General features: G+C 39.2%; 3 non-coding genes across 3 annotated transcripts; all 3 read left to right on the top strand.

The window, feature by feature from the left end:
* The first annotated feature begins 23682 nt into the window (after positions 1–23682).
* Positions 23683–23801, top strand: LOC127904562 (5S ribosomal RNA). Its single transcript, XR_008057862.1, has one exon. It is a non-coding gene; the product is annotated as a 5S ribosomal RNA (ribosomal RNA).
* A 381-nt stretch (positions 23802–24182) lies between these two features.
* Positions 24183–24301, top strand: LOC127904561 (5S ribosomal RNA). The gene has a single exon (XR_008057861.1). It is a non-coding gene; the product is annotated as a 5S ribosomal RNA (ribosomal RNA).
* Positions 24302–24682: 381 nt separating this feature from the next.
* Positions 24683–24801, top strand: LOC127904560 (5S ribosomal RNA). The gene has a single exon (XR_008057860.1). It is a non-coding gene; the product is annotated as a 5S ribosomal RNA (ribosomal RNA).
* The last annotated feature ends 309 nt before the right edge of the window (positions 24802–25110 follow it).

The raw sequence follows: 25110 nt of genomic DNA, 5'->3' as shown, positions 1-25110 counted from the left end.
CCATTACAATAAGACCACCTCAAAAAACCTTTTTTTAATTTCCTCTGGGTAGGTCACCCATCAAAATTCGACCACTTCAAAATCTCTGAATTTTCAAAAGATAAATCTTCCAGTTTTCACTCTGAGTGCGCTTTCTAGCCCTCAAAAGGATTCATCATTTCATCATCTCTCATTCTTCTTTTTCTTCTTTACAACGCTTACTATCTAAAGTCTCTTACGAGACTTTCTATCGTAAGCATTGTAAAGAGGGGGGCAACTGTCATAACCCAATTCTGGGTTATTCCCCCAAAAATCACTTTTTTTTCAAAATAAAAACAAAATTGCAGCTTGATTCCCCGTCCTGCTTTCTCTACGCTGCCAACCTTTGTTTTATTTTTTTTTATTTTTATTTTGAAAAAAAGGTGATTTTTTTGGGAATAACCCAGAATTGGGTTATGACATGTTCAACCACCAAAACCTGATTTGAAGTCGTTACCATTCAATCTCAAATACTTATTTTTAAGAGAAAATGAAACTTTTCCAGTAATAATCTCTTCCAAACTTAATGCACATCAAGAAGGTAAGTTATTACAAACTCTGAAAATGCACAAAAATGCATTAGGATGGACCATAGCTGACATAAAAGGAATTAGTCCTTTGATTTGCACACACAAGATTTATTTGCAGGAAAATGTTAAACCCTCTAGAGAAATGCAACGAAGGCTTAATCCTAATATGAAAGAAGTAGTGAGGAATGAAGTCATTAAGCTTCTAGATAATGGAATCATTTATCCTATTTCTGACAGCAAATGGGTAAGTCCTACCCAAGTTGTACCCAAGAAGTCTGGAGTCACTGTGATAACAAATGAGAAAAATGAGTTAATTCTAACTAGGACTATTACTGGTTAGCGCATGTGCATTGACTATAGGAAACTTAATTCAATGACTAGAAAATATCATTTTCCTTTACCTTTCATTGATCAAATCCTAGAAAGAGTTGCAGGTCATGAATTTTATTGTTTTCTAGATGGCTATTCAGGTTACAACCAAATTGAAATTGCATTGGAAGATCAAGAGAAGACTACTTTCACATGTCCATTTAGAACTTTTGCATATAGAAGGATGCCTTTTGGATTATGTAATGCACCAGCCACGTTTCAAAGATGCATGCTTAGCATATTCAGTGATATGGTTGAATGTTTTCTTGAAATTTTCATGGATGATTTTTCTGTTTTTGGCGATTCATTTGATGATTGTTTGACTACTTAGAAAAGGTTTTGAGCAGGTGTGAAGAGAAGAATCTTGTGCTGAATTGGAAAAAATGTCATTTTATGGTAACAAATAGCTTTGTACTTGGTCACATTGTTTCATCGAAAGGAATTAAGGTTGATAAATCTAAAATTGAGTTAATTGCCAACTTGCCAACACCAAAATCTGTTAAAGATGTTAGATCATTCTTAGGACATGCTGGTTTTTATAGAAGGTTCATCAAAAATTTTAGTGTCATATCTAAGCCATTGTGTAACCTTCTAACAAAGGAAAATGTTTTTGAATGGACTGAACAATGTGAAAAAGCCTTTGTTAAACTTAAAAGCTTGCTTACTTCTGCTCCAATCATTCAACCTCCTGATTGGTCATTACCTTTTGAAATAATGTGTGATGCTAGTGATTATGTCGTAGGTGCTGTCTTAGGACAAAGAAAAGATAAGAAACCCTATGTGATTTACTATGCAAGTAAAACTTTAAATAGTGCTCAAATGAATTACACTACCACTGAAAAGGAATTACTTGCAGTAGTATTTGCATGTGACAAGTTCAGATCTTATCTTGTTGGCTCACCTGTTGTTGTTTTTAGTGATCATGCAGCTTTGAAATATCTTCTTTCAAAAAAGGATTCTAAGGCTAGATTGGTACGATGGATTTTGTTACTTCAAGAATTTGATGTCACAATCAAAGACAAGAAAGGCACCGAAAATATTGTCGCGGATCATTTGTCAAGATTGACAATAGATTCCACATCTGACATCACACAAATCAATGATTGCTTTCCTGATGAATATTTATTTTCTGTTGCTACAATGCCTTGGTTTGCTAATATTGTTAATTTTCTTGTTTCAGGATATTTTCCAGCTCATTCGAGTACCCAAGACAAAAGAAAGTTCTTGAACGAAGTGAAGAACTTTTATTGGGATGACCCTTATTTATTCAAATATTGTCCTGATCAAATATTTCGAAGATGCATTCCTGACAATGAGGTAAGTAGTGTCATTAAATTTTGTCATTCTGAGGCATGTGGGGGTCATTTCTCATCAAGAAAGACAACTGCAAAAATCTTACAAAGTGGATTTTACTGGCCCACCATGTTCAAGGACTCACATGCATTCTGCAGGACTTGTGAAAATTATCAAAAGTTGGGATCTATTTCAAAACATCACATAATGCCTTTATATCCTATTCTTGTCATTGAGATCTTTGACTGTTGGGGTATAGATTTTATGGGTCCATTTCCTCCATCATTTGGTTTCTTATACTTATTAGTCGCAGTAGATTATGTTTCAAAATGGATAGAGGCAATTCCAAGTCGAAACAATGATCACAAAACAGTGATAAAGTTTTTGAAAGAAAATATTTTAAGTCGATTTGGAATCCCTCGAGCCATGATAAGTGATGGTGGAACACATTTCTGCAACAAGTCATTTGAGTCTTTAATGCAGAAATATGGAATCACACACAAAGTTGTCACCCCTTATCACCCTCAGACAAGTGGACAAGTAGAACTTGCTAATAGGGAGATCAAACAGATCTTGGAGAAAACAGTGAATCCTAATAGGAAAGACTGGTCTTTAAGACTTAATGATGCACTTTGGGCTTATCGAACTGCTTATAAAACATCATTAGGTATGTCACCTTATAGACTAGTCTATGGAAAACCTTGTCACTTGCCTGTGGAACTTGAACATAAAGCTTATTGGGCTATTAAAGCTTTCAATTCAAACCTTGATGATGCTAGTCAGCTGCGAAAATTACAAATAAATGAGCTTGAGGAAATAAGAAATGATGCATATGAAAATTCAAGAATTCATAAAGCAAGAATCAAAGAGTTTCATGACAAGAAAATATTGAGAAAAACATTCAATGTTGGTCAAAAAGTCTTGCCTTATAATTCTCGACTCCATTTATTTCCTGGAAAACTAAGACCAAGATGGAGCGGTCCTTTTATTGTGAAACATGTGTATCCATATGGGGCCTGTGATATCGAGAATCCAAAGAATGGTAATGTTTTCAAGGTAAATGGACATCGTTTGAAAGTTTACTTTGATAATTTTTCAGTTGAAAATGACTCTATTGAATTGGGTGATCCTATATATAAAGATTGATTCTTTTTCTCACATTGTTTTTGTGTTTCTTTTTTGGTGTGACCTTTGTTTTGCTAGTTTCTCTCACCCGGGTCAAATGGCGGATAACGGTACTCCATGACTCTTAAGTCGGTTCTTTTAGTTTCCCATGATAACTGATATCTGTGTATATATTTGTGCAATTCTTTGCTCTTTCTCCTTTCTTTGCATCTCTTTTCCACTTCTCATCTAAAAAAATGGAGACCGCTCTTGAAAAATTAAAAAAGTATTTTCTCGCTCTGCCTCAGAATGCATTTACAAAAATTTACCGTGCTAGGTGTGAAAGATTGAGATTGTTAATGAACCATGGAATTCTTGAAGATATTCGCTGGCTAATTGAAGCAAAGGTCCGATTATCAGGTGAGTCCTCCAATTCTTTCATTTCATACATGTCTTGAATAGGTAAAAGCACTTTTGCAAAGAAACGTCGTGCAAAACGACTGAAAGTCTGTCACAGATGTGCCAGATGGACTTGTAATGCAAAATGTCATTCTTTAGGAATGGTATCTGTAAACTGTGAGATAAAATACAGTTCATTAAGGATGGCATGAGTAAGGATTCTTTGGATAATCTTCTATTGACTCTTGAGACGCACCCTAGTGGTGATGTGCATCGTGCAATTCATGATTTATGGCCACAATTCCTTAAAGAACATGCTCGACATAGTCTTGGGAATCTGACTAAAAAAGACACTGTTTGCCAGTTTTTAAGAAAACTGGATGGGAAGCATATCCCTGACCCATAGAGGGCGTTTAAGCCGTTCTTGGACGTAAAACCAAGGGAAGATGTGAGCCACAATCACAACTGCTTGTACATACACATGCTTTTTTAAAAAAGAGAGAGAGAGAGAGAAAAAAGAGAGAGAGAGAGACTCTAGCTGGCCCATATATAGGTGGTATGATTGCTTTTTCAATTTCTCATCTATAAAATCTTCTCTTCCTTCCCTTCATTTCTACTCAACCTACACATTCAATAGATATCGAAGTGTGTAGAAATGAAAGGTTCCTCAAGTCATCAAATAAGAAATATTTGTGTTTTCGGTGGATCCAGTCCTGGGAAAGAAAAAAAGTTTTTAGAATCAGCAAATCATCTTGGTCAGGTATTAGCTGAGAGAAAGATTCATTTAGTGTATGGTGGAGGCAGCCTTGGGTTAATAGGGGGTGTGTCAATAGCTGTATTTTTAGGAGGCAGTCAAGTTTTGGGGGTCGTCCCCAAAGCTTTAGCAAAAGAGGACCTCCTTGGAAAAACAATTAGAGAGGAACTACAGGTCTCCACAATGTCTGATCGACTGAATACAATGTTTAAACACGTTGATGCCTTCATTGCCTTACCAGGTGGTCTGGGCACATTGGAAGAGATCTTTCATATTTCCTCTTGGGCCCAACTTCACATTCATCATAAACCTATAGGTTTGTTAAATGTTAATGGTTTTTATGATAAATTGTTGTCTTTTCTTGATCAAGTTGTGGAACAGGAATTTCTAACATCCTCGGCACGACAAATCATAATCTCTGCTGCTACTGCTGAACAATTGATTGACCAACTACAATCTTTCATCCCTGTAATTGATCCCTCCATGAGTCGCATAAATTGGTCAACTAAGGAAAGCTGTAAAAAGCTTAGATTGGATTTGAGCCTTCGTTTGTGAAACCTTGTGTCTTTTTGTTTTATTATTTTGTTTTGTTATTTCTTATATTTGTTTAAGTGTGTTTCAGGTTTATCAGTGTTCGTTGTTTCAGGTGATGTCTTCTATACTCTATCTTTCTACCTTAGGACATTGAGGATAATGTCTCGTTTTTTTTTTTTTTATCAAATGTAAGAATATTATAGATCAAAAAGGCACTGGAGACCAGCAATACAGGGAAAAGGGAACAAAGTCCCTTGACCAAATCAAAGCAAGACAAGCTTACTAAACAAAAAGAAAAGGGAACAGACTCCCTTGTACAAATATCAGCCTAGAAGCAGAGGGAACAGGCTCCCTTGAACAAGCATCAACGCCATAAGGCAAAAACAAACTAGCATACAGTGAAAACAACTGCTAGGAGACCCAAAAAACCAGCAGTGAAACTCCTTCTAACCCAGCTGAGATGAAGAAGCTTCAACCGTTGCAGGAAACCAAAGCCCCTTTGGGCACCACAGAAACCAGCTCCACCTCAGGGTGGCAGCAGCAATTGAGCTTTTCACCTGCAATAGCAGACATACACAAGAGAGACAAAGCACTCAAGCAAAAAGCCAACTGTCATTATATCTCCCATATAAGACAGTATCCATTTAGACCAATCCTCCACCAACCTAGCTAGCGAAAGGACAAGCAACAAAACCAAGCCAGAGAAGAATATAGCAGCTCTGGCAAACCATTATATCTCAGCCAGCTTCAAAAAGCAAAGCGATCCATCCAGCTTCAGGAAGCATAGCATACCAAGCTGCATATGGCAGCAACCCAACAAAACCGAGCTAGAGAAGAAAACAACAGCTCTAGCAACCATTAAACCTGTCAGCTTCAAAAAAACAAAGCATTCCAGCCAGCTTCAAGAAGCACAGCATACAAAGCTGCACATAGCAGCAACCAACTCTAGAGCAATGCTGCATTGAGCAGCAATAGAGCCCTGCACCAGGCCACCATGGGAAAGCATCCACACATCATCACCAGCAACCCAACCCTGCACCACTCCAACCATGAGGGGAGAGAGCCTCACCTAGACTATTGGTATCCATAGCAGCAATTGAGGGAGGCCAGCCGAATCAGACCTGCAGAAAAACCAAGGGGACAAGAGGCATAGGTTTTGGACAAGGGGAGAGAACCTCACCCAGACTAGTCCCAAACAATGCCTCACATCCAGCAAGGAAGCCATTGTGGCAAACTAGTAGCATCTAGAAACCTAGCCAGTAAACACAGGTTTGCAACTCAGCACTATATCAGCACCCGTGCAACCCATAGCATACCAAGGAAGGAGTCCAGCAAACCAAGCTGCGAGAAGCAGCACCCAAACCTGCCTATATAAGCAATAACAACCGTAGAAGCAGGACAACAAGAAATCCCAACAAGCCAGTCCGGAGAAGCTCAACAGATAACAGCTTGTGAAGAGATCAACCACGGACCACCCAACCCAAAAGCAGAGCAGCCAAATCAAATAAACCAACCAAAAGCAGCGCATGCTATGTACTAGCTGACCATAGGACTATCAACAAGCAGCATTCACAGAGACAAACAAGCAAAGCAGATTCCACCAACTCCAATCAGCAGGAACAGGGGAATGAGGGAACCAGACCCAACATCCCAAAACAAGGTTCACACCGCTGAAAGACTGTAGACCAGCTAAGCATGCTCGTGGCTCTAGTAGATGAGCATTATTGACAGCAATGCACGGAACAGAAAGCAACAACAGCTAACGCTAACCCAGGGAAGGACAGAGCAGAGAACCAGCACTTAGACTGGAGACAGAACAATTCATGAGGGAAGAACCCCATGATGATGCGGAGGGAGGTGAACCCCCTTAAAGATCCAGCTAACCCTAAATTAGGAAGTGGGAGAGGCAATGGTCCACCACTTCCAAATCTAAGAAAAGCACAACACTGAACAATACCTGACAATGGGGATACCCATTGAAGTTGACCATCTCCAAGGCAGGACAGATCGACCCCAGCAAGCTGTAGAGTCGTCCAAAACGTCGAAGAGAGGAGCCACAGATGAGCCACAGATGAGCCAGCAAAAAACCCCCATCGTTAGAAACTGCATACCAGAAACCCGTTAGGGTTTCAAACAAGATCCATCGCACGCTCCCTGGTTGCTGGAATAGAGGCGTCGATGTTAGACTAGCCATGAGAGGCGTGAAGAAAAGATCTCACGTAGCTCAGCAGCAGAATCGGGAGGAGAAACTTCAAGTGAAGGAGAGCATCTCTCTCTAAATTCTCTCTCTAGCTACTGAGAGCTCTTTCTGACTGAGAGCACAATGTCTCGTTTTGGTTGGGGGGAAAGGGTAGTCGATACCTAAAAAAAAAATTAACTAACTGTGTTTTCTATTTGCAAAACCGTTGTTACTACGATCGCAGAGTTAAGGAGTTCTTTTGTTAAAGTGACTCTTGAGACGCATCTTAGTAAACATTCTTAACAAGGTCTATCAGAATACTTCTTGAAATATTTAGGTTTACAAACTCTCTCATTATTATCAATTGCTACTGCTCATATACTCATTTAACAAGTTTTCTTAAACCTTCATTTTCACACACACACTTTAACATATGATTGTGGGTTGCATATTGGATTATTACATTATTTATGTTCTTTTGTTAAAGGTAACAACTAAAGGAAAGGGATAATATATAATTTGCAAAAAAAAAAAATGATAATAAATGTAATTAAATAAATAAATAAAAACATAGATAACTTTGGTTTCGTAGCCTCCCTAACCTAAGCAATTAAGCCCGAAGGGGTGTTTTAACACCTAATACCCTAAAGTCAACTGACTTGGGAGCTATTGGCCCAACGTTTGTTACATGGGTTGAGGAGAAAAGCTTAAGGGAATCAAACATTGCACTATCTACGTATCAGTATCTGCAACCCGAGTTATTAAGCTCGAAAGGGTGTCTCAACACCTAATGCCCTAAGACCAACTGGTCTGGGAGTCATTAGCCAAAAGCTCATTACATGGGTTAAAGATGCATTGTGTTTTAAGTTATATGTATATAAGAAAAAAAAGAAAAAAAAAGATAATAATCCCAACCCGAGGAAGTTAACCTTAAGCATTAGAACAGAATATTGTTTTCTTCCAATAAAAGCCACATCATCTATGTTTTCATACATTTAAGCACATAAAAAAAAAGGTTTATTAATATTTTTTTAAAAGGTATTAAGCAGATATATATAAATTTAATGAGAGTTTGTTTACTTGGATAGATTAATGGAAGTTAAATGATGAATGCCTTGCTTTGTGAAACTTGCAAATTGTTTTTCTATTTTAACGCTTTGATTACTAGGGACTAGTAATAAGCTGGTTGGGGGGTGTGATTAGTATTTAAAAGTGCATTTTTATCAAGGTTTTATATCATCATTTTGCACTTGAAGTATCAATAACTCCTTAACTAGAGTATGTTTTATAATAACAGGTCTGATAATATAAGATAGCTTTAATTTATGGTAAATGCTCATTTTAAATGCAGGCATATCTCACAATTCAAAGGATTGATTGATGTGATTAATTATTGAAAGTGAAAGGACAAAGAAAAGGCTAAGCTTAGAAAGGAGATGTCGATTCAATTCAAATTCGAACACTGTTCAGTCATTGGGTCATATCTAGAGCTATAGATCTTGGATTTCAGTTTGGTTTATATGGCTGGAAAGATAAGAAATAGGCCTACAATGTTCATGAATAGTGTAAGACCCAAATCTACCATTTTCAAATTCAAAGTTTGGCCACAAAAGAGAAGTCAGAATCTGTCCTGCAATCCAGCCCAAACACTGCTCAGAATTTTACTCATATCTGGAGTTCTAGAAGGCAAACTGACGTGAAATTTGGTGGGTGGAAGGAAAAGACAATTTCCAAAAACTTTCATGAAGAAGACCTGCTCAAATTTTGATGGTAACAATGACATTTCATCCAGAAAAGAGCTTGAGGGCTATCCACCACGTCCACCAGCAGCACTACTCAGTATTTTAGACATATCTCAAGCTTTAGTGCTCCAAATGCTCTGAAATTTGGTGGTGGGTTGAAGGAAATGACAATTTCCAACAACTTTCATGAAGAACACTTTGCCAAATTCTGATTGCATCAATGTCATTTCATCTAGCCAAAATGCTTGAGTGTTGCTGTTCACCAAGTCCACTAAATCAATAGTTGGCCACTACATCAATAATCAATTACCAAATGAATAGTTCCGAATTTTAGCTTATAAAAGGAGGCATTTGCCATTCATTTAGGAATCTTGTTTTTCAGATCAAGATCATGTTCTTGCTCTCTCTCTTTATATTTTTGTAATGCTTAAGTTTTGCTTTCATTAATCTCTTGTTCATGCTTTTCATTTCCTTTACTATACTTAGTTAACTTATATCATGTTTATGTTTTTATATTGTTTATTTATGTTTTTCTTCTTCATAATGTCTAGCTAAGTTAATTATGTCAAGGTGAAAAGGTTTCACTAATGGTATTAGAATATGTATAATATAAACTCAACATGGACTTTAATGTTTATATCCAAGAAAGTTTGCTATTAACATGTCTTATCATTTTTATCTTATTAATTCTTAATACCTTGCTTGTTAAATGGTTAATCTAGATTTGTGTTGTATAACACTTGGTACATCAAATACTTGATCCTACATAGTCTTCGGCCGACATCGTTATTATGAGAGGAACTTGATTTGTTGTCAACATAAGTTAGCATCATGAATACCTGATAAAATTTATAAGTATGGTGTTACGTAAATAAGATGATTAATATGATCATGTTAATAATTTATAAAGAGTTTATACTTTACTTATCTCTAATACTATTAGTGGATCCTCTAACCTTGACATTTGTTTTTATCATTGTTTAATCTTCACATTTATCTTACATCTCAAAGTCCTCTTTAACTCATCATCACCATCATCATCATCATTGTTATTGTTGTTGTTGTTGTTGTTGTTATTTATAATTTATATAGTTCACATCCCTGTGGTTCGACCCCGGTCTTGCCGGGTTATTTATTACTTTGACACTCCTGCACTTGGGATAAGACATCAACTCTTTGATCGTGTCACGGTCACACAAATTAATTACCCTAACTTAAAACACAACACACAAGATAATATATAGCAAGCAAGGAGTGAATCCCATGAGAAAGGTTCAAATCAGATAATTTTGACAGCAAAAGCACTTTTATTCCTTCTCTATTCCGCAAATTCCAGACTTTTTTTTCTTAGTTTTCCATTTCCATGAGCAGGATCATTTTTCTCTTCGTGTTGGCTGTTGATCTGTGCTTCTCTTAGCTTTGTGTGTGCTGGTTGTGGGTCCGTTGGCTTGCTTGGTGGGTTCTCCCTCGATATTCTCTTCTGCGTGGCGTCTTCAGTTTTGCTTGTTGCTTTCGCTGGAGCTGCTGTTTTCTTTGTCTTCTCTGCATGGGGTTGCATGGGATTAACTGAGTCTCTCTCTTCTGCGTGGCCTTGCATGGTTTTGCATGCTATACTACGTATGCATTTATTTAGTCAGTAAATGATATTCTCGGTTTGGCTGGTTTCCACTTGGTTTCTTGTGGATCGGGTGGCCCTTATTGCTACAAGTGGCTGCTTTTGGTTTGCTTTGGATGTTCTTGTTGTAACCCATTTTTTGGGTCCCCCCACAAAAATAAAAATATATAGTCGGAAGAAATTAGAAAAATAATAAGAGGTGGGAGCGCTCAGAAAGAATCAGAAAAAAATTTATTAAGGAAGTTCAGAAATGCAAGGAGTGAAATTTTACAGTATATATTTGACTGAGGAGAGCCCTGTTGGAAGAGAAAATTTAATTTGAAGAGAAAAGGGCCAAAATTGGATGTTTATGGACTCAATTGGATTTTTTTGAAGGTTTATTTGAATTTATAGAAGTTTTGATTGCAAGGAAAATTGAGTTTTAAGTCAATTTAGGCTTTAATTGGAAGAAATTAAAGTTCTGGGGTCAAATTATAATTTTTGAGAGTTGATTTGGTTAAATCAAGGGCTTAATTGCATAAATATTGAAGTTTAAGGGCCAATTAGGGACTTAATTGAAGAAATCCGAAACCAAGGACCATATTGCAAAAGGCGCGTAACTCTGGGGCCTAAGATGAAGTTATGCCGGGACTAAATTGCATCAAAGCAGAAGTTTTAGAGTCAATTAGGGAATAATATTGAACGAAACTGAAAGTCGGAGGACTAAATTGAAAATTGGCAAAGAAATCCCTATTTTTATCAAAACGGCACCGTTTTGCATTTTAAAAAAAAAAGAAGAAGAAGAAGGGGCAGGAACCAGGCGACGCGTCGCCCGGTACTGTTCATTTTCTTCCCCACCGAGCTGCCCGAGTGGCCGACTTCCAGGCGTGTTTTCTGCCTCGTTTGGCCCCCAAATCCGACAAAGCATGCACCAACATGTCCACCTGGAACCCATTTATCCCGGGGAGTGGTCCGGTCGGGTCAAAAAGGTTTGGAACGGCTCCGTTTATTGGCCCAAATCGTGCACCTCGGGCAGTCTGCAAATTTGGCAGTTCGAGGTGCACACTTTGAACCAACGGTTTGGATTACTCGAGTCGAATCAAGGGCTGAGACGTTTTTCCCATTGAAGACAAGATTACCCGCTTTCCAGCCCTATAAATAGGAGCAATTTTCATGCTCAAACGGTTGGCAGGAGGGAGCGCAAAATTGACAAAATAAGCTTTTCCTGCCCGGTTTTTCCTGCAACCAGCCCTCTCTTTCCTTTTTCTCTCCGCCGTGGCCTCCAGCCGCCCCCACTGATCTCGCCACCGTCCTTCCCACGAAACACCACATCTCATCCATCACCCAGCAACCTCACCACAGGTCACAGTACCCCTCTTTCCCTCCCTCTCTTCTCTACAAAAATCTCCTCCTCTGCCATCGTGACTCAGACAGCCTCCACACCGACAGGAGAGGTAGCAACCATCTTGCCCAAAAGCTCTCTTCCACTCCTACCAGCAGCAACCGGAGTAGCAGCTCCTTCCTCAGTCACACCAACAGCTCCAGCCGAGAGCTTTCCTTCTCCTCTGCAGGAATCTGCTCCTTCTTCTTCCAGCCGGGACCAGTGCACGCCAGTGAAGCCACCAGCCTCCACCGCAGCACCGCCGACATACCAGCAACGCACCGCCTCCTCCACGCCAGGTGCTCTTCTCTCCCCTCTTTGTACATCGGTTTGGTTCTTCTCCTGCATGCAGAACGAACAGCGTTCTGCATGCAGGAAGGGGGGAAAATAATTCCCCCCGTTGGTTTTTAATTATGCTGGGCCAGATTGGTTCTGGCCCAGCAATATGGTTTCCTTCTGTGGGCCGAACTGATCCTAGCCCAGCCCTACTGGCTGGGCTGGTTCCGGCCCATGATAAAATAGATTTTGTTTGGGCCGAGATCGACCCAATACCTCTTGGCCCGAGATCGGCCCAGCCCAGCCCAATTATATATTATATATTATGTATATTATATGTGTTTTGTATTATTTATATCTAGATATATATATATAGAAAAAAATTAATTAATTTCTTCGAAAATTATTTCAAAAAAATATGTGATTTTCTGTAAGTTTATTACTGTATTTTGATCAATATCGGTTTGTATTTTTATACTGTAAAGATACAAATCCGGTATTAAAATACCCGGTTTTCGTCAAGACATAAAAAAAAATGTTTTGTTTTCATGCATACGGCCTAGTCTCTCCAATATATATATATAAATATTATAACATCATATTTTCACACAACAAAGGAAATTTCAAAATAATATATGTATTAGAATGCATTTTGGCTTTAATAACCCGTTTATTCAAGCCATGAGAATTAGGTCAATATTTCAAAAATTCTAAAAAAATCTTTTTGTCTTCTTTTAGTATTTGGGATTACGAATTTATACGTAAAACGTATTCCTGATATTAAAAATATGGTTTTTTTTACATAGACGTTAGAACGGTTAGGTTTACCCGATAAGACAAGGACCTCCTTATTGAGGAGGACTTTTCTTGAACCATAGACAGACCAACAACTAGGAAACACAACGAGACCTTGAATTTTATCAGACAAATAAACAATGCAGCTTACTTAGGTAGGGCGTATTTGGGGTACTAATACCTTCCCTTTATGCAACCAGTCCCCGTACCCAATCTCTGAGACCAGTTAGGGTTCCTAGTGACCAAAATACTAGGTGGCGACTCCCATTCCATTTTCTACCAACAAAAGACAATATTTTCTTGTCTCCCCACATTTTGTCAGATAGATACCATACACACTTCCTAGATTTAAAAGTGGAATTTTCACCGCGACGTCGCGCACCCGCGATAGTTCTCACTCTAATTGCTCTCGTGTCATTGTTCTGCTATTCCTCTATTCAGCTTGTGGTCTTTAGACATTTGTCACTGCTACTAGGCCTTGTGTCATGCTTAGCTGATCTACTATTGATCCTACGCGCTAGTGGTTTCTCAGGGTGTCCCATTGTACTGTTTTTTGCTTTGTGTTAGGTTGGTAACCTTGTCAATTTTGGTTCCCCTCATAACATTTGTCTGTATTTTAGTTATCAACCTTTCTCAGGGTTTGTTGTATAGTTTGCCAAGGGAGTTTGTTCTCCTTTTGTCGATTCTTGTCTAAACTTGCTGGTTTACCAGCAATGTATATTTTTTGATCTATTTATACACTTACATTTTGATATAAAAAAAAAAGAACTTATCATAGAAGTGAGTAGTCAAGAGAGAGAAGCTCCCGGTTGTAGTCAAAGAGAAAACCGTTGTTGTGCGCGACTCTTCCCCTCTAACTGGGCAACAATTTCTTCTCTTGCTCTTTGCACTCTTATAGTCTCTTCTTTGTATCTCTTTGTGTCATTTTACATGGCAAAATCAAAGAAAAATTCCTCGGTTCTACGATTTGCCCAGCAAGACTATGGGTTTTGCACGTTGCGTCCCTCGTCTTCGCAAGCACAACGGACCTTGAGCCAGAGCAGTTCCCCTGGTATGCAGCACTCCTCCAGTCCACCCAGCAGGTTCCTCAGGAAGCCACAAACCTTCCTCCCCGGTCCACCCCGCGGGTTCTATCCCTCTGTCCCCCTCATTAGTTCACTTTTCTGATTATACTACTTCGACATCTTGCTATTTACTGGAAACTGATTTGGGTGTGCACAAAGACCTGTGGAGGTTCAATTTAATTGGATACATTGCTGGTAAATTTCTAGGATACACATCCGTGTCAAAATTTATTAATAGCTCCTGGAAATGTAGCACTAAATTCTCCATACATGATTCTGGATGGTTAATTTTCACATTTTCATCTGAAATGGACATGATTGAAGTGCTAAGTGGAGGCCCCTATTATGTTTTTGGCCAGCCCTTGATACTAAAAATTATGCTTGAGTTTTTTTATTTTGAAACCTCTAAAATGGTTCGGATGCCAGTCTAGGTTAGGTTTCCTAATTTGCCTCTCCAGTGTTGGTCACCACTTTGTTTTTCTAAGCTTGCCAGTGTGCTTGGGAAGCCAGTTCATTCTGATACTCCAACAACTTCCATGACCCGGCTCTCATATGTTAGAGTGCTAGTTGAGATCGATTTGCTAGCTGACTTGTAGACATCTATCAATGTCATCTTGCCCAATGGTGTGGCCCTGTACTAGCAAGAACTATATGAATCATTATCACATTTTTGCAAGCAGTGCAGGACCCTGGGACACATGATTTCTTCTTGCCCCAACAATTATAACCATAAACGTAAGAAGCATTCTCAGACAGCTCTTGCCCCCTCTGGATGTTCTAGCCCTTCAGCTGAAACTGCAGTTGTTGAGAAGTAGTCTAACAGGGTAGAACCTCAAGGTGAGCCAGGGATTGATCCAATGTTTGCTGAGGTAGCAGTGGATGTGGTAGAGAAAGCAGTTGATTCTGGGCGCAAACGAGCCAAACTAGTTGCATCATAGTCCAGTCCTCCTGAACCTCTTCTTTCTGCTTCTCCTAAGATTGTGCAAGTCTCTGAAGGTCAAACTGCTGACACAGTTGAACCGCCTCCTCAAAGGCAATATTTAATAAGAAGTAGAGTTGCTGCCTCATCCTCCTTTGGTCATCCAGGCAAGCCGGTTGGAATGGGTAAATGCCCTTCCAGGAGCTCCTTTATGGTTGATTCCAGGACTCAGGGCAATACAGCCTCTGCTTCCACACCCTCTTTGTAATTCTCTTTGCTCTTTTCTATTTTGGACAGGGAGTCTGTTCCTTGTGTTATGTTATGTTTGTTTGTTGCTCTTGTAGGCCTATCTCTTTTTCTGGTGCAGAGTCTAGCTTATGCCTGTTAGCTTAGCTCTTATGCTGTGTAGCATTGCTTGTTGCCTTGCCTGTTTGTTTTGTCTTCTGCTACTTGGGTAGTAGTTGTTGGGTAGCCTCTTGCAGGTTTGTTCCCTTTAGTGCAGAGTTGTTGGTTCAGCCTCTGCCTGTGGCCTTATTTTTCATCCTTGTTGCTGCTTGCTGCTGTTTGTGGTTGCTCTAGTAGTAGCTGCTGGTTTCAGGCTTCTGTCTAGTCTCTGTTGTTGTTTGTGGCTGCTCTGGTAGTAGTTGCTGGTTTGCTTCCTGCAGGCTTGTTTTTGTGTTGCTGGTATCAGCTTCTGCCTGTTGCTGTTTGTGGGTGCTCTGGTGGTAGCTGTCGGTTTGCCCTTCTACAGGCCTTTGTGTTTGGTCCCTGTTCCTTGCTGCTTCTGGTTCAGGTTCTGCAGGTGTCCTGGTCCATGGGAGCCTGTTCTCTGTTAAGCACGTTGTTATGCTATTTTGGTTGTTTGCTTGTTTTAGGGAGTCTGTTCCCCTGAACAAGCCTATTTGTTTATGATGGCTTTTTTGTTCAGCAAGCTAGCCTTGCTTTTGGTTTGATCAAGGGAGTCTGTTCCCGTTTTATGTCTATATATTTGTATTGCTGGTCTTCAGCTTGTTCTTTTTTATCTATAAAATTCTTACATTTGATAAAAAAAAAAAAACTTATCATAGAAAAAGAGAGACGTTCTCCCCGAAGGAGCGTCTCCTCAAATCTGTTCTCCCATAACTAATCGAGCTTCTGTCTTCACGTCATCTGTAGATGACTTTTTGGTTCTTCCCTCCTCGGGCACAGCGGCTTCTGCTGACGAAGCCTTGGATCTAAACCACGGTTGTCCTTGGTTGCGCCTCCCGATCGAGCAGCAATGATGAGCACGCTACAAGCCCTAATCGGTGTTTTGGCTACAGTCTTCCCCGATCTGTTGGATTCTGACCGAGATCTGGTGCCTTGTACCCTATCAACGAATGATCTTGATGGAGGTTTGTTCTTTTGGTCCCTTTCATGGAACTGCTCTTTGCTTTCCCTATTGGGGTCAATTGGCCTTTTGTCTGCCGGTACAGAACTCCTTGGTTGGGATTTGTGCTAGCCTTGTTTCAACTAAAGCTTTAAAGGACTAAATAGCCCTTCGACAAAACATGAGATTTCCCTCTCATGATACCTAGTTAAATTGCTCTGTGCTTTTGTGTCTCCTGCAAGTATTGCTTGCTGTGTTTTGTCTGCTGCTAGGGTTCTTCTCCTAGCTTTGCTTGAATTATCTCTACCCTTCCTGGAGGGCTTTGTTGTGGTTTTGCTCCGCTTCCTGAAGCTTACCTGCAGAGCCTAAGGAATATGCGGTCTACTACTGCTATGCTATTGTTCACTAGCTGGGTTTTGTGTTGTCTATTTGCGATAGTGCACCTTGATGCTGATGTTGTTCTTTTCCTAGCCTGCTTTTTCCTGCGGGTGGTATTTTGGCACCTTTGTTCTGGTTTTGTGCTGCTCTGGAGACTATGTGCGTCTTCTGGGCTTGAAGAAACTTGCTGCTATTGGTTGGGCTCTAAGTTATGCGTGCTGCTGTTGGTTGTGTGTGTTGCTGAGTTGTGTTGGCTATGGCTTGTTTGCGCAGACTGTCTCTGTGTTGGGATGTCCTGGCTGGTACGCCTACCTTCCCTTGCTGCCTGAAGCATTTTTCTTCCTTTATGGATGCTCTCCATGTTTAGGGTGTGCAAGCCATGTTTGGTTGCCTTGTCTGAATTGGCTGGTCCCATCTTCATACAAGTTGTCGCAGGGGTATCTAGTTCTGGCCTTGTCATGGGCTGTCACTGCCATTGCTGCTCATTTTGCTTGCTTCCAATGCCTACTCTCTTGTTTGGGAGACATGCTGCTACTGAATTCCCTTCTGGGTTTAATTTTGTAACTTCTGCTTTTCCTGGCTACTTTGCTGGTATGCTGCTGGGTTTGAAGGAGCTTCTCGTGCTCCCATCAATCTTTTTGGTTAGTTGTTCAATGCTATAGGAAAGTCTTGTGTTGCTGGCTGGGTCAATTGCCCCATTGGTTTGCTGATGATTGCATTGTTAAATGTTGGGGTTTAATTAATGGTTTTTTGTCGCCTACTTGCAATTTGTTGCTTGCTGGTTTTGATATCTTTGTTCAGGGAGCATATTCCCTTTTTGGTTGTATTTATTTGCTCAAGAGAGCCTGTTCCCTTTGGTACATGCCTGTATATTTGACTTGCTGGTTTCCAGCTTTGTTTCACTTTTGATCTATACAATTTCTTACATTTGATCAAAAAAAGAAGAAGAACTTATCATAGAAACAAGACGTCAATTTATAGTCTGAATATCTATCTTTTTTTATGTTGATTTGTTAACAAATCCGTTGTATAACTAATCTTAATCATCAAACAACCACAATGTCCGCACTAGTAATTTAATTCAATGGCAACCTTAAGAACTAGATAAGTTGATTAATCTAGACAACATAATTGTTCGCAGTCCATGTTTGATTTGATCAATTGAATGTTCTCCCTAAGATTACTAATCTAGATCCGCCACAATTATTAATCTCGGTTGCTTCACAAGTTTATATACCACAACTTCGGTTTTGATAGCAAACTTAGCAATAGATTGTTCATAATAATAACTTAGAGTCCGCTCTAGTAATTAAAATAAACAATCATAGAAAATAAGCATAGGAGAACAAACATATTCATTCATCATATAAACTGAAAAGAAAAGGTAAACTAGATCTCACAATTCTTGAAATCCGAAGCTTTATGTGTCCTTGCAACCAAGAAAGAGTTTAATATTGCATGTCTACTGAACAATTAATCAAAAAGAAGAAAGAAAACATGAATTCGGGTTTGTTAGAGGAAGGGGGTGTTTTTCTCTCTTCTGCCTCTTTCCCTTCTCTCTTTCTTTTTATGTCCTAGGAAACCCTAGTCTCTATTTTACAAAATAGTCCTTTAAGTAGATAGTTTACATTTAAGTACTTCAATAATTATTTTTCTAAAAAAGAAGAAATAGCCTTGCATGAAATATTCAAGCTTTGACTTAGAGGAGCTAAATTGCTGAAATAATAACTTGGATGTCGGTTTGGATGCTTCGGAACATAATTTGAACTCGTTTCTTCACAAAACCTGTTTGTTGACAGAATTCATTTGTCATCTTAGAAAAATCATATCTCCCTCATATGAGATTTTTTTGGCTGAAATTTGGTACGTTGATAGGTCTTTGAGTCAGGAATCCAAAACAATTGAGTTTGCATCAAATGGACTTTTGTAGCTCAAGATATTCAAGTCAGAATTGCTAAAGGTCAACACTAGCAGATTGCAAGATTTGAATTTGAAGGCTGCAATTTTCATGCTCTTCCTTATTTTATTTTCTTGCCTTTGATTTCCAGAAAGGTATGGATGTTAGCTTTTTAATGCCACTAGAATCACTTCATTTTGACCTCTAGAGCTCACGCTCTGCATAAAACATCGACTGAAGATCAAATCTGTCAATTACCTCCAATTTACTCCTTTATGCATCTTTCATCCAAAAGTGCTTTCAAAATATAAAATAAAGAATATCAAGGCATTTTATATATATATCATAGGCAAAACACTAGTTAAATATGAGTAAAACTATCGAATAATATAGTTACATCAAATACCCCCATACTTAGCTCTTGCTCGTCCTCGAGAAAGGATAGATAAAATCAAATTGAAAATAATTATGACCAATCTCTTAATCTCCCATCAATGTCCAAGAATATATGTATTATATACAAGAATACAATCAAGAAGGATAGAGAGTACAGATTTTCATGAATTCATTTACATGCAAACTTCAAAACTCAATTAATCATTGAGATTTAAATGAAATATATGTCATGCCAGAGTGATAGGTCCTCTCATTGATATACACTCCAATACTCATGTGTTTAGGGATTTTGTATTTAAATCTCTCAAATTCAATCAATGAATATGTTCTACCATAAGCTTGATCTTCAATCTCATCTCCATTACTAAAATATTAAGGCAATGTATGAATCAAAAGGTCTTACATTTTTTATTGTAATGGGGCTAAGGTTAAGGTGAGGTAAAAGAAAGTTTTTAGGTTAAAACCAAAGGAAGTAGAGCATTTCTATATAAAAAAATAATCTTTCAAACAAGATATTCCATCAAGGCAAGCAAATTTTTCATCTTTAAGCACCAATACTTAACTTCTTTTGATTTCAAGCTCCATCAACATAAAATTTTAAGAACTATGAACACAATGGAACACTTTTCTTCTCTTTTTTTTTTCTTTTTTTTTCACCTTTGGCAACTTTGCCCATCTTTTCATCAAGCATCACTTTTTTTTCTTTTCACATAATTTCCAACCATAACCCATGAGATATCAACAAGTATATGCTCTACTAATCCTTGGCTAGGGAAAAAGAAAAACATATAAAAAGTTCAGGTTTACACATGGGTAAAGCAAAGAAAAGATAAACAAACTTAAAAGGTGCTCACTATGGATAATATGCTTTAGGTTAGCTTTTTAGCTCAAGTGGTTAAAATTCCTAATGCCTTTATCATCTTCATGAACATATGTAATGTGAATGTAATCTCAACAAGATATGAAGCAAGTTCTAGAGATACATATCATTGAAAGAATGCACAATCAAAGAACATAATGTTGAAGGCTCAAAAGCTTGCATTAGTATAACACTATAAAGTCAACATGACATATTTTTAAAATCAATCCCTAAACCAATTAAACGTTAAAAATTACATGCACACTCATTCATTCGATTTATATCTTCATCTATCTCAACTAATTTTCATACAAAATACCCATATTCTCATAAACCAATGGGAGTTCAAAAGATAAAACTTAGAATTTTTTTTTTTGAAAAACAACAAAGAAAATCAAAATTCTCTCCATACCCCCACACTTTAAACACAACATTGTCCTCAATGTTGAAATAAAAGAAAAGGAATATAAGAGAATGAAAAAAATAAAGTAAAATGTGAAAAATAAAAGATAAGGGAAAAAGAAAGAAAATCTGATTTTTTTTTTCTTTTTGTGTTGGGTTGCCTCCCAGTAAGCGCTTTTGTTTTATGTCATTGGCTCGACATGTGACATGCTCATTCTTCATAGATTGGTTTAGCTAACTCCACAGAAGCAGTGAATTCTGTCGTCCAACCTTCATATAAAGGTTTCAAGCGATGTCCATTGACCTTGAGCACTTTGTTTGTTTATAAACTAGTAATTTCAACTGCACCATAAGGAAAAACATTAGAAACAACAAAGGATTCAATCCAATAAGAGTGCAACTTTCCAGGAAAAAGTTTCAAACGCGAATGATAAAGGACTTTGTCTCCAACATGAAACTATTTTCTTGTAATCATTCGGTCATGAAGACTCTTGATCTTTTTTTGTAAATCCCTGCATTCTCGTAAACATCATTTCGTATCTCTTCTAGCTTTTGCAATTGCAACTTCCTTGCAATCCCAGCAGCATCATAATACATGCTACATTGTTTAATGGCCCAAAAAGCTTTGTGTTCAAGCTCCACCGGTAGATGACATGCTTTTCCATAAATCATCCTATATGGTGACATTCCTATAGGTGATTTGTAAGCAGTCTGATAAGCCCAAAGTGCATCACCAAGTCGTAGACTCCAATTTCACCGGTTAGGTTGCACTGTCTTCTCCAAAATAGACTTGATTTCTCTATTTGAAATTTCAGCTTGGCCATTTGTTTTATGATGGTATGATGTGGAAGTCCAATGATTCATATGGTATTTGCGGAGTAATGCTTCCATTGAACTATTGCAAAAATGAGTGCCGCGATCACTAATGATAGCTTTAGGGATTCCAAACCTGTCAAATATATGAGTCCTGGCAAAATCTAAAACAACCTTAGCATCATTAGTTCGTGTGGCTTTCGCCTCAATCCATTTGGACACATAATCAACAACAAAAAGGATATAAAGATTACCAAACGAAGAAGGAAATGGACTCATAAAATAAATACCCTAAACATAAAAAATTTCACGTACAAGAATATTCGTTAAAGGCATTTGATTCTTATGAGTGATATTACCTGTTCTTTGGCATTTTTCACATGATTGCAAAAGTGATATGCATCCTTAAAAATAGAAGGCCAATAAAGACCACTTTCAAGTACCTTATGGGTCGTTCTTTTTGCTCCAAAATGCCCACCACAAGAATAAGAATGACAAAAGGTGAGAATGTAATTAAATTTATCTTGTGGTACACATCTCCCAACTACTTGATCCACACAAAATTTCCACAGATAAGGAGTGTCCCAAAAATAATATTTAGCATCAGCTCGTAACTTATCTTTTTGGGATGTAGACAAACCTGGAGGGAATTCTTTGGTGACTAAATAGTTCACCAAATCAGCATACCATAGTCTTGTAGAGGAATGTAACACATACAATTGCTCATCAGGGAATGTCTCTCTTATTGTTTTGGTGTGTATATCCTCGGTTCTCAGTCGGCTCAAGTGATCAGCCATATGGTTTTCGAAACCTTTTTTTGTCTTTGATCTCAAGATCAAATTCTTGTAAAAGCAAGATCCACCTAATCAATCTTGATATGGACTCATTTTTCTTCAAAAGATACCTTAAAGCTGCATGGTCAGTAAAAACAATGACTTTTGTACTAAGTAGATATGACTTGAATTTTTCAAAAGCAAACACCACTGCAAAAAGTTCCTTTTCAGTTGTATGGTAATTGCAATGCGCTTCGTCCAACATGCGGGAAACATAGGCGATAACATGCAAATTCTTCCTAATTTGGTGGTTAGATGATAGGGGCAGATGTGACATGCCTCTTAAGCTCATCATAGGCATCTTTACATGTTTGATCAAACACAAAATCCACTTCTTTGGCTAATAATTTGCACAAGGGCGCTGTAATCTTCGAGAAATCTTTGATAAAGTGTCAATAGAAACCTGCATGCCCAAGAAAAAAATGAACTTTCCTCACGCATGCCTAAGAACTATTCCTTGTTCTACCATAAAATAACATTTTTCATAGTTCAAGACAATGTTAGTTTCAATGCATCTTTTCAAGATCAAAGATAAAATAAACACACACTTATCAACTTGGTCATAACATGTGATAAAATAAACATTGTTGTAAGGATATTTCATTGCATTATGAAAATTAAATTCAATTTTTTCATCTCCTACCTCCATAAACAAAGTATCCTTACCACAATAAATTTTTGTATTGGCAGTTTTCAAGAATAGTCTCCCAAACAATATAGGAATGTTGTTTGATGAATCACAAGAATCATGTTCCATATCAAGAATATAAAAGTCACATGTAATAACCAAACTATCAATCTTGATTAGGACATCTTCTATCACACCAAGTGAGTAAACAAAACTACGATCCACAAGTTGTATTACAATGCTAGTTTTAATCAAAGGCTCAAGACTAAGAGAATCATAAACATGTTTATGCATAACACTAATGGATGAACATAAATCGCATAAGGCCCTTTTAAAACTAGCATTACCAATAACACATGGGATAGTAAACGCACCTGGGTCTTTTTGCTTCAAAGGTATATTCTTTTCAACAACAGCAGATACTCACCTATAATTTCCCTACACTTGAAGCAACTTGCCCCATTTGCTTCTCTAAGTTGTGAATGGTTGACCTTCTTTCCTGTTGAAAAGACATGACATTTTGTTGCAAGGTCATTTATGTTAGAAGCCAAAGTTTTCATCATCTCACGAAGATCATTATTGGATGACGACCCCATAACATTAGAGTTTGTGAATGGAGGGGGCTGTCTTGCTTGATCATTCTGTTGGGGACTGAAATCGCTCCTTGCGGGCGCCTTCGAAGCGTTTATTAGCAATTGCGGGTGATTGTAAAGGTGGGATCAACCAGATCATGCACGTATCCATGGGGACTGTCCATTGAAACGCTGGCGAGAGTCAACTGGATTAAGCTTGGGATGTCTCTCTTGCGTGTTGGCACAATCGGCATGTCCTTTTTTCATACCTCCTTTTTCCCTGCTGTCTCCACTACCGACCCAGGTTCTTCCCACCCCCCCCTCCCCTCAATCGATCGGGTGGGCTAAGGCCGGAGTGCAAATCTTGTTCGAGTTTTTGCTTAAGAACGAAAGTTGACCCTAATTCACCAAGAATTGGTTTGAACATACCAATACCTACTTTAGATCGACCGCCGCAAGCAAAAAACTAGTTTTTTCAACAAAATAAATACATAAGCGCAGTAAGAATCTCGGTCGGATCGCAGGTTGCGGCCCTTTCGAGCCTCCCATCGCTCCTCGCGGGCGCCTTCGAAGCGCTTATAGCAATTGCGCGTGCATGGACTAACGGGTGCGATCATACCAGCACTAATGCACCGGATCCCATCAGAACTCCGCAGTTAAACGTGCTTGGGCGAGAGTAGTACTAGGATGGGTGACCTCCTGGGAAGTCCTCGTGTTGCACCCCTCATTTTGGCCAGCCTTCTTTTTCTCTCCCTCCTTTTTGCCTGCTTCTCCATCCGCCCAGCGTTCCCTCCCCCCCCCCTCCCCGCCATCGATAGGGTGGGGCTAGAGGCCGGAGGCTACTAGTCTTGTTCAGAATGTCGTTTCGCTTCAAGAAACGAAAGGTCGACACCTAATTCCACCAAGAATTTGGTTTTGAACAGTAACTGTACCGTACTGTAGAGTACCGCCGCAAGCAAAAAACTATTTTTTACAAACAAAATAAATAACAATCAAAGCGAATAAGAATCCGGTCGGATCGCAGGTTGCGGCCCTTTCGAGCCTCCCATCGCTCCTCGCGGGCGCCTTCGAAGCGCTTATAGCAATTGCGCGTGCATGGACTAACGGGTGCGATCATACCAGCACTAATGCACCGGATCCCATCAGAACTCCGCAGTTAAACGTGCTTGGGCGAGAGTAGTACTAGGATGGGTGACCTCCTGGGAAGTCCTCGTGTTGCACCCCTCATTTTGGCCAGCCTTCTTTTTCTCTCCCTCCTTTTTGCCTGCTTCTCCATCCGCCCAGCGTTCCCTCCCCCCCCCCTCCCCGCCATCGATAGGGTGGGGCTAGAGGCCGGAGGCTACTAGTCTTGTTCAGAATGTCGTTTCGCTTCAAGAAACGAAAGGTCGACACCTAATTCCACCAAGAATTTGGTTTTGAACAGTAACTGTACCGTACTGTAGAGTACCGCCGCAAGCAAAAAACTATTTTTTACAAACAAAATAAATAACAATCAAAGCGAATAAGAATCCGGTCGGATCGCAGGTTGCGGCCCTTTCGAGCCTCCCATCGCTCCTCGCGGGCGCCTTCGAAGCGCTTATAGCAATTGCGCGTGCATGGACTAACGGGTGCGATCATACCAGCACTAATGCACCGGATCCCATCAGAACTCCGCAGTTAAACGTGCTTGGGCGAGAGTAGTACTAGGATGGGTGACCTCCTGGGAAGTCCTCGTGTTGCACCCCTCATTTTGGCCAGCCTTCTTTTTCTCTCCCTCCTTTTTGCCTGCTTCTCCATCCGCCCAGCGTTCCCTCCCCCCCCCCCTCCCCGCCATCGATAGGGTGGGGCTAGAGGCCGGAGGCTACTAGTCTTGTTCAGAATGTCGTTTCGCTTCAAGAAACGAAAGGTCGACACCTAATTCCACCAAGAATTTGGTTTTGAACAGTAACTGTACCGTACTGTAGAGTACCGCCGCAAGCAAAAAACTATTTTTTACAAACAAAATAAATAACAATCAAAGCGAATAAGAATCCGGTCGGATCGCAGGTTGCGGC

This window comes from Populus trichocarpa, chromosome 17 (assembly GCF_000002775.5).
Source record: "Populus trichocarpa isolate Nisqually-1 chromosome 17, P.trichocarpa_v4.1, whole genome shotgun sequence".
Lineage (NCBI taxonomy): Eukaryota > Viridiplantae > Streptophyta > Magnoliopsida > Malpighiales > Salicaceae > Populus > Populus trichocarpa.
The sequence above is the reverse complement of the archived record's forward strand: the minus strand, read 5'-3'. Positions and strand labels throughout refer to the sequence as shown.